Genomic DNA, 16,111 nt, shown 5'->3' on the forward strand with positions numbered 1-16,111 from the left:
TGCCTGTACTTCACCCAGTGGGGAAAGTAGGGAGGCAGAAGAGCGCACTGACTCACCTAAAGAGGGGAGAAGGCGCTTTAGCAGGCGTACGCCGCGCCGGTCGCTGGTCCTACCTGTTGGTACCAGCAAGACACTACCTGTTGGTACCCAGCAAGACACGATCGGAAACCAGTTCCACGCGAAGGTTGTAGAACCTCGCAAAGGTGGTCTCAACACAACGTGGGAGTCACCCGGTCCAAACTCTAGACACTCGTTGGACACAGAGAGTGCCTGTAGATCCCCTACCCTCTTGATAGAGGCGAGCGCCACTAGGAGAGCCGTCTTCATCGTGAGATGAGGTAGAGCAGGCTCTCCTAGGCGTTCAAACGGAGCCCTAATACGGCCTGCAAGGACCACATTAAGGTCCCAAGAGGGTACAGAGCGTGATCGGGGAGGATGTAACCTCCTCGCGCCCCTGAGGAATCTGATGACCAGGTCGTGCTGTCCCAGATACTTACCTGCAACCCTATTGTGATGTGCAGCAATGGTGGCAACATACACTTTAATGGTGGATGGCGAGAGATTGCTCTCTAGCCTCTTTTGAAGAAAGGACAGCACGACACTGATCGCATAACTCTGTGAGAATCGGCCAGGGGGCAGTTGTCGTCAGAAGCGTCAGCTCCGCGAACCAAGTCTGGTTGGGCCAATAGGCACAACTAGCAGCACTTGATGCTCCTCTTCCCTGACCTTGCACAGCACCTGTGCAAGGAGGCTCACTGGGGGGGAAGGCGTACTTCTGCTTGTCCCGTGGCCAGCTGTGCGCTAAGGCATCCGTGCCGAGGGGACCCTCGGTCAGGCAGTACCAAAGTGGGCAATGGCCGGTGTCCAGGGAGGCAAACAGGTGCAGGGGTGGAGTCGCCACTCTCCGCGGAGCATAACCTGCCGAGAGAGCTCGTCGGCTGTACGGTTGAGGTCGCCTGGGATATGAATGGCTCGCAGAGACGTCACTCTCTGCTGACTCCAGAGGAGGAGGCGTCGGGTGAGTTGCGACATCTGCCATGACCGTATGCCACCCTGGTGGTTTATGTAGGCCACAGCAGCTGTGTTGTCCATGCGGATCAGCACATGCTTGCCCTGAACGAGGGGTAGGAACCTCTTCAGGGCAAGCCAAGCAGCCAGCAACTCTAGGCAGTTGATATGCCACTACAGGCGGGGGCCCGTGCACTGCCCCGACACTGCATGCCCGTTGCGCACCACACCCCAGCCGAGCAGGGAGGTGTCTGTCATCACTACGACGCAGAACCTGAGCGGAAATCCAGCCTGCAGGAAGGACACATTTGTCCAAGTGGCTAGGGTGTGTCGGCAATGAGGCATGATGGAAATCCGCCTTGTGCCGGTGTGCCACGCTCTTCAAAGAACCCGACTCTGAAGCCAATGCTGAAGCAGTCTCATATGCATCAACCCAAGCTGCACCAATGCCGCTGAGGACGCCATATGCCCCAGGAGCCTCTGAAAAGTTTTCAGGGGGACCACTGGTCGCTGCCTGAGGAGTGACAGGCAGCACTGACTGGGCGCGTGCGCTGGTGAGGCGTGCCACCATGGTGACAGAGTCCAGTTCCATACCGAGATCAGAGATGCTCTGCGCGGGGGAGAGCGTGCTCTTGTCCCAGTTGACCCAAAGGCCCAATCGGTCGAGGTGCCGGAGCACCAGGTCCCTGTGCATACACAACAGATCTCGCGAGTGCGCCAAGATAAGCCAGTCATCGAGATAGTTGAGGATACGCATGCCCTGTTCCCTGAGGGGAGCCAGGGCAGCCTCCGCGATCTTGGTGAAGACACGGGGAGACAGGGCCAGACCGAAGCGAAGGACTCTGTACTGATATGCCCAGCCCTCGAACACAAACTGCAGAAACGGTCTGTGACAAGGGAAAATTGAGACATGAAAGTAAGCGTCCTTCAGGTCGATAGTCACGAACCAATCCTGACGTGTGATGGACGTCAGGATGCGACTCTGCGTCAGCATTCTGAACGGAAGCGAAGATCTAGAATAGGGCGCAGCCCCCCACCTTTCTTGGGGACGATGAAGTAAGGGTTGTAAAACCCAGAGGACATCTCGGCCCGAGGGACGGGCTCGATCGCACCTTTCGCCATAAGGGTGGCAACCTCGGCCCGAAGTACGGGAGCATTCTCGCCTCGAACTGAGGTGAAGAGAATGCCTCGAAACATGGGTGGGCGCCTGGCGAACTGGATCACGTAGCCGAGACAGATTGTCCTCACTAGCCACCTGGACGGGCTGGGGAGCTGTAACCAGGCCCCAAGACATCGCGACAGAGGAACTAGGGGAGCGATCTGCAACATTGTCCCCGTAGGGGGAGGTTCTGTGTCCGGCAGAACGGCTGCCCCGCCGAGGGCAGTGCCCTGGGGAGGCGAGCGGTTCTCAAATTTTACCTGCCTGAATACTCTGCTGCCCGACGCATTGTCGCATGGAGAGTGCTGAGGGGAGCGGAATTGGCATGACGCAACGTCGCACGGAGGCTGTGTCATGCTGTGATAGCCCAGGGAGAGAGGAAGCTCTTTTAGTGAGAATTTGGGCACCAGGCCCTGAGAAGCCGGAACCGTGCCCTATGTCCTGGGTCTCCCTGGGCTGGGAAGAAGTTCGCAGAGGAAGACATCGGGTCCCCGTCAGCAACAGCAGCCATCCAAGAGGAAGCGGCCCTGACGGGGACCCGATGTCTTCCTCCGCGAACTTCTTCCCAACTCGCCCCGAATCCAGATACCACAAGTCCAGCCACGAGCGTTGGGGGGAAGGTGGTGCAGTGCACTGTAGACCAATACTCGCGGCAGCCCGGGCGAGCATGGCCGACATCTCCGCATCGGCGTCGTCCTGGGTTCGACCAGCCGTAGCCGGGAGCTCCATGGAGTCCTCTGCATCAGATGTCCGGAAGTCACCATCCGATGAAGTGACGGACACTTCGTCCTCGTCACCATCTCCGCTATGAAACGGTCTACTGCCGCTCATCGGAGTCAGGACAGGTGAGCGTGCCGGAGCATGGACTGTCCGCAGCACTGGCGGTGGATTAACGTCCATGGGAGTCCCCGAATCCCCACCACCACTGCGGCAGGCTCGGAAGCCGCTGCGGTGCGGGAAGCAGACGGTGTTGTGGCTTCGTCCATGCAGAACACAGCCACACGTGACCGCAACACCCTGATCGACATGTGCTCGCAGTGCGGACATGTCAGACCCACGAACGCTGTCTCATCATACTTGAGCCCCAAAACAAAGCGGCCACACCCAAGATTACAGCAGCAAGACATGTCAGTGACACGTGCACGCTGTAGGAAATTCTCAACTCTTTCAGGAAAATTTGCTCTTTTAGACACTTATGGCTTTCTACCAAAACGCCCGAGGGGAGTCATACCGAGAGGCCAAGTCCGCTGATCTGTGTCGTATGGTCCAGTAGTACCGAGAGATAAGCGCTTTGCATATAAAGATGCTCAGCAGGTTCCGAAGAACAAAAGGTGAATGAATGGACGCACGGAGCGGAGACTGGCGCGTCATACCATTCGCCAATTTCATTGGCCTTTTAAAAAGTACAATCAGAGTGATAGGTTCTCAAGATCAAACCCCATCTGTCGGTTCGACACAACATCGAGAGACCGACAGAAAGGGAACATTTCTTAATGAGTGTATATAGGACATACACATACAACATACACCCTGTAAAAAAGAACTGTTGGGTCAACTTAAAAAATAAGTAACCTGGCTGCCTTAAAAATTTTATTTAATTCAACTTAAAAATATTAGTTAACACAACGAGTTTGCATGAAATTCATTAGTTAACTAATATTTTTAATTTAAACGAACTAAACATTTTAAGGCAGCCAGGTTACTTATATTACCAAAATATTTTTTTATGTGCATGAGAATGTCTGTGTATTAAGTTACACTGTTACACACAACAAATATGTGCAAAATTCAAAACCAGTCCTATTTGACAAATTACGTTTCCTCAATTTAGTTTGCTGCTCTAGTTATTACTTGCAAATATATTTTTACACAATGTTAGTTATATAGATTACATTATTAATGTATTAATAAAAATAGATTATTTAGAAACATATTTAAAACACTTATTTTGATTTCTCTAAATACTAAAACAATAATTCAATAAATGTAAAATAAAAAATAGGAATGCCATTGTTGGTTGAGAGCAACTCATCATCATTGACTGATGTACAGTTTATCAAACCTTCATATTTCAATAGAAAAAACCTTAAGAACCGTGGTCTTCTCAATCTTCCAAACCACATCTTCATGGTGAGAAGGACATGAGAGCCAGGTGGAATGGACAAATTTGGAACCGGAGAAGAGGTCAGTAAAATGACATGATGCAGGAGATGATGGTGGGGAAGAGAGCGAGATAGTCATAGTTTAGAGATAGAAAGACTGAAAGGATAAGGAGAGAGAGAGGGGGGAGAGCCGATGACAAATTGAGATGAATAGATGTAGTCCGGTGCAACAGTGGGAAGCTGTGGCTTATTAATAGAGAGAATTAGAAAAGCAGGCTGAGTCAATCTGCAGCATGTCACCAAGTATCAGCAAGCAATCAGAGACACACAAACAGTCTCTCGCTCACACACACACTACAAATTCAGCCTCTCTTTTGCCCTTTTCCCTCGTTCTCATTCAAACACCAATACATACACTGTATATGTGCGTGTAGACGTGCATTTAAGATAGTGTCTACAGTATCTGGTAAATATGTGACTAGTTGTCAGAACGACTATGTAGAATATAGTTTACAGTGTAAAGGTTGAGAGGCAAAAGTCCAATTACACAAATCTTTAAGTGACTGTATGTTGGTCTCAAAAATATATGCCATATTGTTAAGCAAGAGCACAATTTTAGATAAAAACAGTATGTCTTACAATAAAGGTTAGCACGTTCGAAGAATTATGGGTATTTTTCTGTATAGGCAAAAACGACAGAAATTTTAAACAGCTTTTTGTAGTAAAAATTTGGCTAAAATTACTTTAAAAACAGGCCTATTTTGAGAAATATTCATAGAGCAATAGAATGACACTACTGTAGACCTGGTCTACTTTATACATATTAAAACACAAACATCTTCATTGATTTATCTAAAGAGAGCTATAGAAGCCTGTACCGAAGCTAACTTCCGGTCTGTTTGTTTATCGGTCTGGCTAGTGGCTAATAATATAACTATGTATATTGAAATCATTTTTTTATGAATTATTTTATTGTTAAATAATTGCAAGGGCAAGGGGGTGCAACAGATTATTTTATGGATTTTGGGTCACGGATTGGATCATTTTTCGGATCAGCTAATGTAAAGCTCATCATAGTTTTATTATTATATATTCTTATAATAATAACTATAATAACTTGTTTTTACAATCAATAAAATGCTGAAAAATAGGGGCGTTTATATAAGGGGAATATAATATAAAATTATAGAATTTTATAAAGTGTCAAAGTACCCTGAAGATATCAACAGATTACTTTAACAGATTATTTAACATCATGATTTAAAAAATGATAATACAGGTATAGCAAATAAATATGTTATAAATGTGCAATTAGAGTAAACAGCTGACAGATTGTAAATGTGACAGGTGTTATGAAGTGGCAATCATGAAGTAAGTATCTCGACCGATTTTCTCTCGTCTTCTTAAATGTGTTACTGAATCATGAGTGGGTGGCGCATCAAAATTGCTGAAGTGGTGCACGTTTTCGCGTGGATCGCGTCATTTGCGCTTTGACTCAACACAACATTGCTGCTTACACAGCAGTTTAAGTTAAGATATACGGGAGAATGCGCTTTAATATTGTACTTGTCCAGACGGAGAGAGAGCGAGAGTGTGTGTGCACTAAAACTCATTTACTCAATGATCAATAAATTTACAGTTAATCTGTGGGTCACGTGTGTTCCGAACCGTAGAGCATGATCTGTACGGATCACGGATCAACCGCGATCCGTTTCACAACTAGTTGGAGCTGAACTCTGCAGGACGGTAGATCTCCAGGAGCAGGATTGGGCACCCTGGTCTATATGTTAGAGAAGTGACAGATAGAATACAGAGTTTGTAGTTATTCATCACTATCACAATATCAATATAAACAAAATCTGTGCTATGCCCCTTTATTAAAGCAATAATGACTTGAAGTTCTTAAACAGAAGTGTATGTTCATTTAATCGGACCAATCAATGTACAGTTTAATACTACTCCTTACCTAACTCCTGTGACATTCCATCTTTCTTCCTGTACCCCAACTTCCCCTTTTACATCTGTAAATAAAATCAAGGGGTTCGCTTAAAGTTGATCTTTATCTCTATAATAACAATTGTGTAATATTATTATTATAATTATGAATAAAATAACACTTCTTTAATCGCCACAGTGCCTAAAAAAAAACGTAGTTATCTTTTTAAAATAACCATCTGCTTAATAAGTGAAGACTTATGTTATGATGACCTCAGACACAAGCAGTTGCCTCTGACTAAAGAGGTGTTCCCATTATAAATATAACTATAACAACTTTATTTGCATCCACACAAGCGGACGGTAGCAATAACATTAATTACTGTATATAGCGCTGCAGTATTACAGTCACAAAAATTAATGTAGATGCCCTGCTAATGCTTTACGTTTTCTCTCTCTAAAGGTGCGATGTATAGCATATATTTTGCCAGCTTTGTCACTAAGTTTTATATTCTGCTGTAAAACACTGTTTCCCAACCTATGCCGACCTATAAGGATAATTCACCCAAAAATGACAATTCTTTCATTATTTACTCACCTTCAAGTTGTTCCAAACTTGTACAGACCCTTTCAGTGGCAACGTCATGATTACGTCACGGCATTAGCTGGAGGCAAAACAAAACAAAAACTGAAGGCAGGGCTCTAGAGTGCGACCAATTTGGTTGCACATGCGACTTGATTTATCAATGGTGCGACTAAGAAAAATCTGAGGTCGTACCGGTGCGACCAGCCGGTCGAGGGAGAAAAAGAGTCTCCGCGACTCTGAAAGTCTCCCTGTGATTCAACAACAGACACATATTAGGCCCATATCGTGGTCTAAACCAATCAGAGATAGTGAAGGGCGGACCGCCCCTCGGATTGGCCGTGGTCCAGATTTTCCTGTAAGTGTGTGTACCAGAGGTCGTGTTAACCGAAAATTCTCTGTCATTGACAAAAAATGTTTACCAGTGACGGAAAAATCTGAAGGCCGTTCGTCCGTCCGTCAGCTATTTTGACGGATTACAATGAGGGCAATTTGTAACTCCCCGTTTCCCTTCATTAGAGCGTGATATGCTCGCGAAGGGACGTGCGTGTTTTCACCCGTCATTGTTACTGACTAGACATATGTGAAGCGATCTGGGAAAACCCGTCGGATGTCGCGCTGGGACGCGGGAAAGACAGTTCACCTATCAAAGTAAACTACATAACATGAAGAATGAAGGAGTATCAATGCACATTTCCCGCCAGTCCTGTGTAAACTACGGCATGCAAAGTTTTTTTTCATACAATGTTTTCGTGAGATGACAGAGCTCCCCGTCTGCAGCACCGGGAGTTATCCGATCGCAAAACATACAAGGGATGATCAAAAGTCCAGACACTACGCACATGATAAACAAGGTAAAACTTGCTTCACTGCTTATTAGTTGTTGTCCGTAATGTTTGCGAGTTTCCTAGTGATAATGGCAGAGCTCTCGTTCTTTAAGTGTGCCCGCACCATTTTCCTTACTTTCGTTTTATTCAAACGGTTTTGTACAGTATTTTTATAGACTTCAACACTAGGAAATGTTTTTTTATTAAATTGTTATTAGAGTAAGTCTTTTACTACTCTAAAGTGACTTTTACTTGTGATACTGGACTGTTGTGCTTTTATTTTCATCACTTTAAACCCGTTTTTCTCCAAATTCCGTTCCTGAAAATCCTAGCGCTTCAGCCGACCTCAGCCATAACTTTTGTTACATACGTACAATGAGCAAAATAAAAACTGATTTGAAAAGGGCTTGGTATCAAAAACTGTAATATATAAATTTGCACCATGTGTTGAGTTTTCCCAGATCGAATCACATATGAGCATAAACATTAAAACATTAAATATATAGATGAATATAAACAACAACGGCTTTATTGGGCATTCAGTTGTATTAAAATACAACAAGTTCCGAGACGCAAGTACAGCGTGATGACGTCACGAACATACTAATTACCACCTAACGCCACCTTGCACCATAGTGACGGGTAATAATAGATTATGACGGATTTTTGACGAGCTTGTCAGTCAAAATGACGGACAATAAAAAAGTCAAAAGCAACCTATGGTGTGTTCATGTGAAAATGCGTGTGCTGCAGTCAGACAGAGAGGGGAGGAGCCTATAGGCCCGTCAGTTAAACAGAGTGGATGTAGCCGCGGATGATGAGAGAAGATGAAAAGAACGATTGACAACTTTTTCGTGAATAATGTCAAGTCCTGATCGGTCCGAAAATCATAAGCAATGCTCTGACACGGAGCCATCAACCTCCCAGATTATGTCAAGCCCTGGTCCATTTATTTTGAGATGTTTTAAGTTTCAGTTCAGTGAAGCACTTTAAGCACCAACACTTTTTCAGTAAGTTACCTTTCTTGTAGAATTGTGCTTCAAATAAAGAACTTCATGTTGACCATATTGTTAGTTAATCATTTACAAGTCAATTTTGCCTATATGGACAGCGATTTAAAAAGAAATGAACTGGTAAAACAGGATGCAAAGTGTTAAATGTGATGTGGTCAAAAATTTGGGGTGCACCTAATTTTTGTGCTGGTGCATGAAAAAAAGTTAGGCGCACCAGTGCAAAAAGTTAGTCTAGAGCCCTGGAAGGTGGCCAATACAAACCAGCAAAGTCAGCTACATAAAATATACAAATATTTTCTTATTGTGTTGTTGAGTGCCAGAATCAATGGAATACAGGCTCCAATTTAAATTTTAACACATACCTGTCGTGATCTCAGTCTTGTCTTGGCTTTGTGTCTCGTGTGGGTGTGTGTTGTTTTGTCGAACACGTGGAGTGCCGTTTTTGACAGCTCTACACGTGTCCGGTGTCTGCGTCACTCGCCCCGCCCCCATGTCTCCCCGCCAGGCTTTTCCCTCACCGGGTTTCCATCACCTAATCACCATCACTCCTGTAGCTCGTTCCCTATCAGTATCTCCCCTGGTTCCTCATTATGTTTCACCTGTAATTCATTCCCATCATTAGATCCCCTCTATTTAATCCCTTTTGTCCTCTTGTCTTGTGTCAGACCGTTGTTTACTGTTCACGTCGCTGGCCGTTCCTAGTCTGGTTATCCTAGTTGTTCTTAGTTAGTTTGTCATAGCCATAGTCATAGTCTTGATTTATTTTTTTATTTTTTTGTTTCCTCTTAGTGCAGACTTTGTTGCCCTTAGTTGCTCTCTTGGACACTCCCCTTGTTTTAGCCTCCAGTACCTAGACCTATTGCTCTCAAGTTTCTGTTCACTTCCTCCTTAGTTCTCGTTGGCGTCCCGGACCTCCCAGCTCTTCTCACCCCGGGCATCTCATCTCCTGCGGTCGCCGCTCTCGTCTTAGGTCGGCCGGCGGGTCGAGGCTTCTCCCCGCCGTGCGTGTTCCCTTCGTGGGTCAGGAACCCCCGGACTGTGTCTACTGCTGATTCTCCCGTGAGTGCTGTCGGGTCGAGCCCTCTCCCCGCGGCCTCTCGTGGTTCCCGGGGCCACACTGGTCCAGATCTACCGAGGTGGTTCTGCTTTTCCATAAGTCCCAGGGGGTCGAGCCCCCCTACCGCCCAGGCTTACGAGGTACCTGTGTTCGAGGCCGCTGTCGCCTTGTGGAATTACTGGACTGTGTTTATAATAAAGAATCTCTCTATTTGCACCCGCATCTGAGTCTCCGCATCCTCTGTTCCTCCCGCAGTCATGACAGAACGGTCTGACCATACTGGAGACTCAGCGGGGATGGATCCTCTCCGCAATGCCGTGCAGCAACAAGGGGTGGCCCTCGGACACCAGGTCACACGGCTGAACATCACCGCTCAGGAAGTCGGAATCCTCGCCGACCAGGTCTCGGACTTCACCGCCCAGCTCAGAAAGGTACGACGGGAGCTCGCCGTGAGCTGGGCTTCTTCCGGCTACTCGTCGCGAGGACACCCAGCAGAGACGGATCCTCATGTAAACAGTCCCCTGGTTTACAGCGGAGATCCCAATGCCTGCCGGCCTTTCCTCTCCCAGTGTGCTCTGGTGTTCTCCCTCCAGCCACGCTGCTATGCCACCGAAGAATCAAGGGTGGCGTTTGTACTCACTCTGCTGACGGGTCAAGCCCGTGAATGGGGGACTGCCGTGTGGGACGCCCAGGCTCCTTGTTGCCTCTCCTTTGCAGAGTTCCATACGGAGATGACGAGGTTGTTCGACAGATCGGCCCAGGGGGAGCAGCGGCCGAATGCTACCCCTGGGCCGATCTGTCGAACAACCTCAGTTCTCTCGTCTGACCCAGGGCTGGAGCTCTATCACCGATTACTCCATCAAGTTTCAGATGCTGGCGGCCGCCTGCGACTGGAATGAGGGGGCGCTGCACACACGGTTTCTCGACGGGGTGAGTCCGGCCATCGCTGACAAGATCGCCGCCCTCGATCCTCCTCGGAATCTGGACGATCTCACCAATCTGTGTCTGTGAGTTGAGAGCCAGATAAACAACCGCCGACGCCGCCAACCCTTACCGCCTTCCTGGCGTGTCCGGGACGCCAACGCTTCTCCGAGAGTAGTCGGGGCAGGTTCCAACGAGGAGCCGATGCAACTGGGTCATTCACGTCTATCTTCACTGCAGAAGCAGCAGCGTCTGCTAGGAGGACTTTGCTTCTACTCTGGGAAGCCCGGGCACCAGGTCGTCCAATGTCCACTAAAAGATCCCGCCCACCCATAATTCAAAGAGTCCGGGTGGGCGTCATTCCTGTTACCTCTACTGTTTCCCGCTCCCTGTTGCCATTCCGGATTTTGTAAGCCGGTCGGAGCCATATCGGGCAAGCCCTCCTCGACTCGGGTGCCGAGGGAAGTTTCCTCGACACTGCCACTGCTAGCCGGTGGAAGATTTCTGTCAAGCCTCTCGCCAAGCCCATCTCGGTCCAGACGCTAGCGGGTCTCCCCTTCGCCACCATAGCTCACATTACCCCTCACGTAAGACTCTTTCTCTCTGGTAATCATTGTGAGTTTATTGAGCTGTACATCCTCGATTCCCCCAATACCCCCCCTCATATTAGGGCATCCTTGGTTGTCACAGCACAATCCTCACAATGATTGGGTTAAAAATTCTGTTTTGGCCTGGAGCCCCTCTTGTCACGCGTCTTGTCTAGGTTCTGCTCCGTCTTCTGTCTTTGTGTCTTCTGTGTTACAGGTCGAAGCCGCCGATTTGTCTGGGGTCCCAGCAGAATACTACGATCAGACTGTGTTCAGCAAGTCGTGAGCCACCTCTCTCCCTCCGCATCGCCCCTATGACTGCGCCATAGATCTCCTCCTGGGCACTTCTCCACCTAAGGGGTGCCTCTACTCCCTGTCCGCCCCTGAGAGAGAGGCCATGAACAAGTATATTCACGAGTGTTTACAAGCTGGGCTCATTCGCCACTCCTCCTCCCCGGCTGGTGCGGGCTTCTTCTTCGTCCAGAAGAAGGACGGCTCCCTGCGTCCCTTTATTGATTATCGAGGTTTGAATGAGATTACCGTTAAGAACAAGTACTGCAGGGAGCTCGGGTCTTTACCAAGCTAGACCTACGCAATGCCTATCACCTAGTCCGTATCCGGGAGGGGGACGAGTGGAAGACGGCATTCAATATGCCTTCGGGACACAACGAGTATCTGGTTCTCCCGTTCGGTTTGACCAATGCTCCTGCCATCTTCCAGGGCCTCATAAATGCCGTGTTGGGTGACATGATCAATCATTTTGTCTTTGTGTACCTGAATGATATTCTCATTTTTCCCCCCTCTCTCCAGGAACACGCCCGACACGTCAGAGAGGTTCTCCAGTGGTTATTAGAGAATCAACTTTTTGTCAAAGCGGAGAAGTGCGAATTCCACGCAGTCACAGTTTCGTTCCTTTGCCATATAGTTTTGCCCAGAGTCATCAACCCTGATCCCGCCAAGATCAGAGTGGCCTGTTCCCGACTCACGTAAAGCTCTTCAGCGGTTCCTGGGTTTCGCCAACTTTTACCGGCGATTCATCTGGGGTTTCGGCCAGATGGCCGTGCCGCTCACGGCATTAACCTCCACCAAGGTCTCGTTCAGGTGGAATCCCCAAGCTCAGGTAGCCTTTGATAACCTCAAGTCCTGTTTTGTCTCTGCTCCTGTGTTTTGTTTTCCAGATCCTTGTCGAGGTCGATGCATCTGATGTTGGGATAGGCGCGGTTCTATCTCAGCGCTCTAGTCATGATGGGAAGGTGCACCCTTGTGCTTTCTATTCCCATCGCCTCAGCCCTGCAGAACGAAACTATGACATAGGAAACAGAGAGCTGCTGGCGGTCTGCCTGGCTTTGGGTGAGTGGCGTCACTGGCTGGAGGGGTCAGCACAGCCCTTCTTGGTCTGGGTGGATCATAAGAACCTAGAATATATCCGTTCAGCCAAGAGACTCGCTGGGCACTCTTTTTCGGTCGTGTGATGGCCTAAAATGGCCCCACATCATGAGTGGTAATGTGTGGACACTCACACCTACATTTGCATACAATGCACACAATTATTTTCCTGTGCTGTATATTTAAGTTAATATTGTTTTCCTTTTGAGTTTAAGTTACCGTGTCATGGAGCTGCAGAGGAGAGGTCCATCACTTCCTGGTTGGTCCGTCCAGATAAAGATGTCTAATTTCATAATGCCGTTTAAGGTTTCCACTTTTGACAACCACAACAGACTCCGAGCAAATGAGACAAACAGGCCTCATGCATGTCGATGCAGGACGAATAAATGCAAATCTCTCGACCCATTCATCTCGGAAAACATGGTTTTCAGCGTCAACTTTTCTAACTTTTGAAAAGGACATTGTTTTTCAGTCACTGACAGTTACATCTGTCTGCGCGCTGCAGCGAGTCTGTCTCGGCTCTCTTCACTCATCGACATCTGAACGTAGCAACAATGCACATATGTTAACTGTCCGTGGCGCCGTAGGACCCAAACTGCTACTGAGCGGACCTTGATGTGCCTGGTATAAATTTGATAGCATTAGAAACTAATGTTAGGCGTTCATTTATTTATTACGTCAAAAGGTTTTGGGTCCGGATGGACGCATCTCGCGGTCCGCATTCGGACCGGAGTCCGCTAGTTGGTGACCCCTGAACTAGCTGATTGACGGCGGGGGTGAAGAGAGGAGTGATGGACGAATGATACTTCTCATTTCTTATGCTAGCTTCTTATTTACTTTAATGTTTACTTGATATAGTTTATCTTTTTTTATATTAGTCATTTAAATGATTATTTGTTATTTGTATTAAGTGTCTTGTTTAGTTAGTATATGATTCTCCCCATACGTGTGTAGTTGGACTAGTCAGTTTATATAAATGTGTTTCTTTTGTGTCATTTGAGACAGGTCAGTTTGGTTAGCGGCACAGAGCAGTTTGCTCTGAGCTAGCTCTTGTTTTATTGAGCGCCGTTTATTTTTGTTGACCTCATTTCTTAAGTTATTTTGTATGCAAATTTCTTGTTTAATTTTGGAAATGTTATTTTTTCCGGAATAAATCTTTTTATACTTTGGAACTTTTTGCTATGCCCCTTATTACGAAGCTCGGTCCCTGACAGGTCGGTTCAACTTCACCATCTCGTACCGGCCGGGAGCCAAGAACATCAAGCCTGACGTGCTCTCCCGCCTCTTCGAGATCCCTGGAGGGGAGCCTTCGGCCGAACCCATCCTCCCCAGGGGGATGATCGGAGCTCCCACCTGGGATCTCGAATGACGAGTAGAGCAGGCCGGCCGAGTGGTACAAGTACTGAGAGAGTGTCCGGTGGGTCGGTTGCTTGTTCCGATAGGGGTCCTCAGTTCACCTCCCGGTTCTGGGAGTTCTGTAGACAGATCGGGGCCTCAGCGAGTCTGTCTTCCGGTTTCCATCCCCAGACCAATGGGCAATGTGAGCGAGCCAACCAGGATCTCGAACGCAGACTCTGCTGTCTAACATCGCAGACCCCCGATTCCTAGAGCCAACAGCTCTCCTGGACTGAATACGCCCACAACTCCCTCCCAGTATCCTCCTCAGGTATGTCCCCGTTTGAATGCTCTGTGGGTTACCAACCTCCTTTGTTCCCCTCACAGGAGCTCGATGCTGCGGTTCCTTCTGTTCTGGCCTTCGTTCAGCGTTGTCGCCGGGTTCTGGCCCGAACCTCCCTGAAGACCAAAGCAGCGGCCGATCGTCACCGGTCCTCTCCCCCGACCTATGTGTGTGGTCAGCGGGTATGGCTATCCACCATGAACCTGCCTCTCCGGGTGCCCTCTTGGAAGCTGGCTCCCAGGTTCATTGGCCCATACCGCATCACCAATGTGGTTAATCCGGTGGCCGTCCGGCTCAAACTCCCCCCGAGTCTTGGTCGAGTTCACCCTGTTTTTCATGTTTCCAGGGTCAAACCCATCGTCACGTCCCCGCTCAACCCGGCCAGCAAGCGAAAGGTTGATGCAGGCCATCGCATAAATAGACAGGTAACTGAAAAAGGACATTAACGTTTTACAAATGGATAAATTAGGGCCATGTAATCTTTATTTTTCCCAAATTCATTTTTTCCTTTTTCTTTTTTTCCTTTTTCTGAGCTCTGTATTTTCAATGGTTTACTATACACTAGTAAGGACATTTGTCCATAAAAATACGGTAGTATACTATAGTATTAACTACAGTAAACTGCAGTAAAATTCTTGTGTACTATAGTATTTTTGAACTTTACTAAAATTAAAATATACTATAGTGTTTACTGCAGTTTATAAATTTACTACAAATTAATTATTTTATCATCTGGTTCAAATTAAGCTGAGTTATATTTTGGCAGGTCGTCACGAAGACGCTTGAGTTTCAGTGTGTTTGACAGTAGATTCACTCAAACAGTGAAATGCTCATAAAATAAACTTAGAAAAACTCTGTGGATGAAGTTCATGTGTTCATGTCCTCGTAGAGTAAGATACAGACAAATCCACGAGTGTTAAGCTTGTAACATGTTAAAGTGTGCAACTCATTCACTCATAGACACGCAGAACAAGCAGAACGTTAAATAAATTAAAATGTTAAATAAAAACGAAAATAAATAGTGCTGCGCCATTAGTTAACCTCACACCCGAACAAGCACAATGACAAACGCATTTCACACAAACAGTGGCGGCTCTGTCTAATCTGATGGGTGTAGATGTCCAACACAGTCTCACAGGAATTTGTTGCATTGTCACAAACTGTAATTTCCCCTTTTTTCATGTCAATCAGCACAACCTTCTCGTGTCACCCAGCAAGACTTTCAATCTAACATATTTTAATACGCAATATCGTTCATATGTGGAAATAAATATATATCAACACAATCTGATGGAAATTCATAACTATTTTACAAGGTGGCTCATTCATGTGAATTCCTATTTCCTACGATCTCATTTGTAGGTTTTGTTATTACATTTACATTTATTCATTTGCCATTATTTCATTTGTTATGAATTTACTTTTCCCCTGTGACGTTAGGTTAAGGGGCAGGGTCAGGTAGCCATTTATCGTTGCTTTGCCACCTCGTGAAACTCACATTTTTAACAAAATTAGCCTTAGTGGCTGTGATTTTAGGGTTTGGGGTGAGGTAAGGACCTAAAATATGTACGACTTCTTTTGATACCAGGTTATAAATACTGTATATAAATGTACATACACACGTAGGGCTGTAGCTAACCCTATTATAGTAATCGAGTATTCTACAGATTTTCCATCGATTAATCGGGTATTCGGATAATAAGTACTTTTTCTTTATTAAAGAGCAATACTAAATATACAAGAGAAAATAAGACAGGTCTCTTAAAATGAACAACTAATTTGTTTCCTTTTTAGAAAAATTAAGGTCAGGGGGATCTTTCTGCCTCGAACTATGCTCCGACCAAAAAAAAGTGTC

This window comes from Triplophysa rosa, linkage group LG7 (assembly GCF_024868665.1).
Source record: "Triplophysa rosa linkage group LG7, Trosa_1v2, whole genome shotgun sequence".
NCBI classification, from domain to species: Eukaryota; Metazoa; Chordata; class Actinopteri; order Cypriniformes; family Nemacheilidae; genus Triplophysa; species Triplophysa rosa.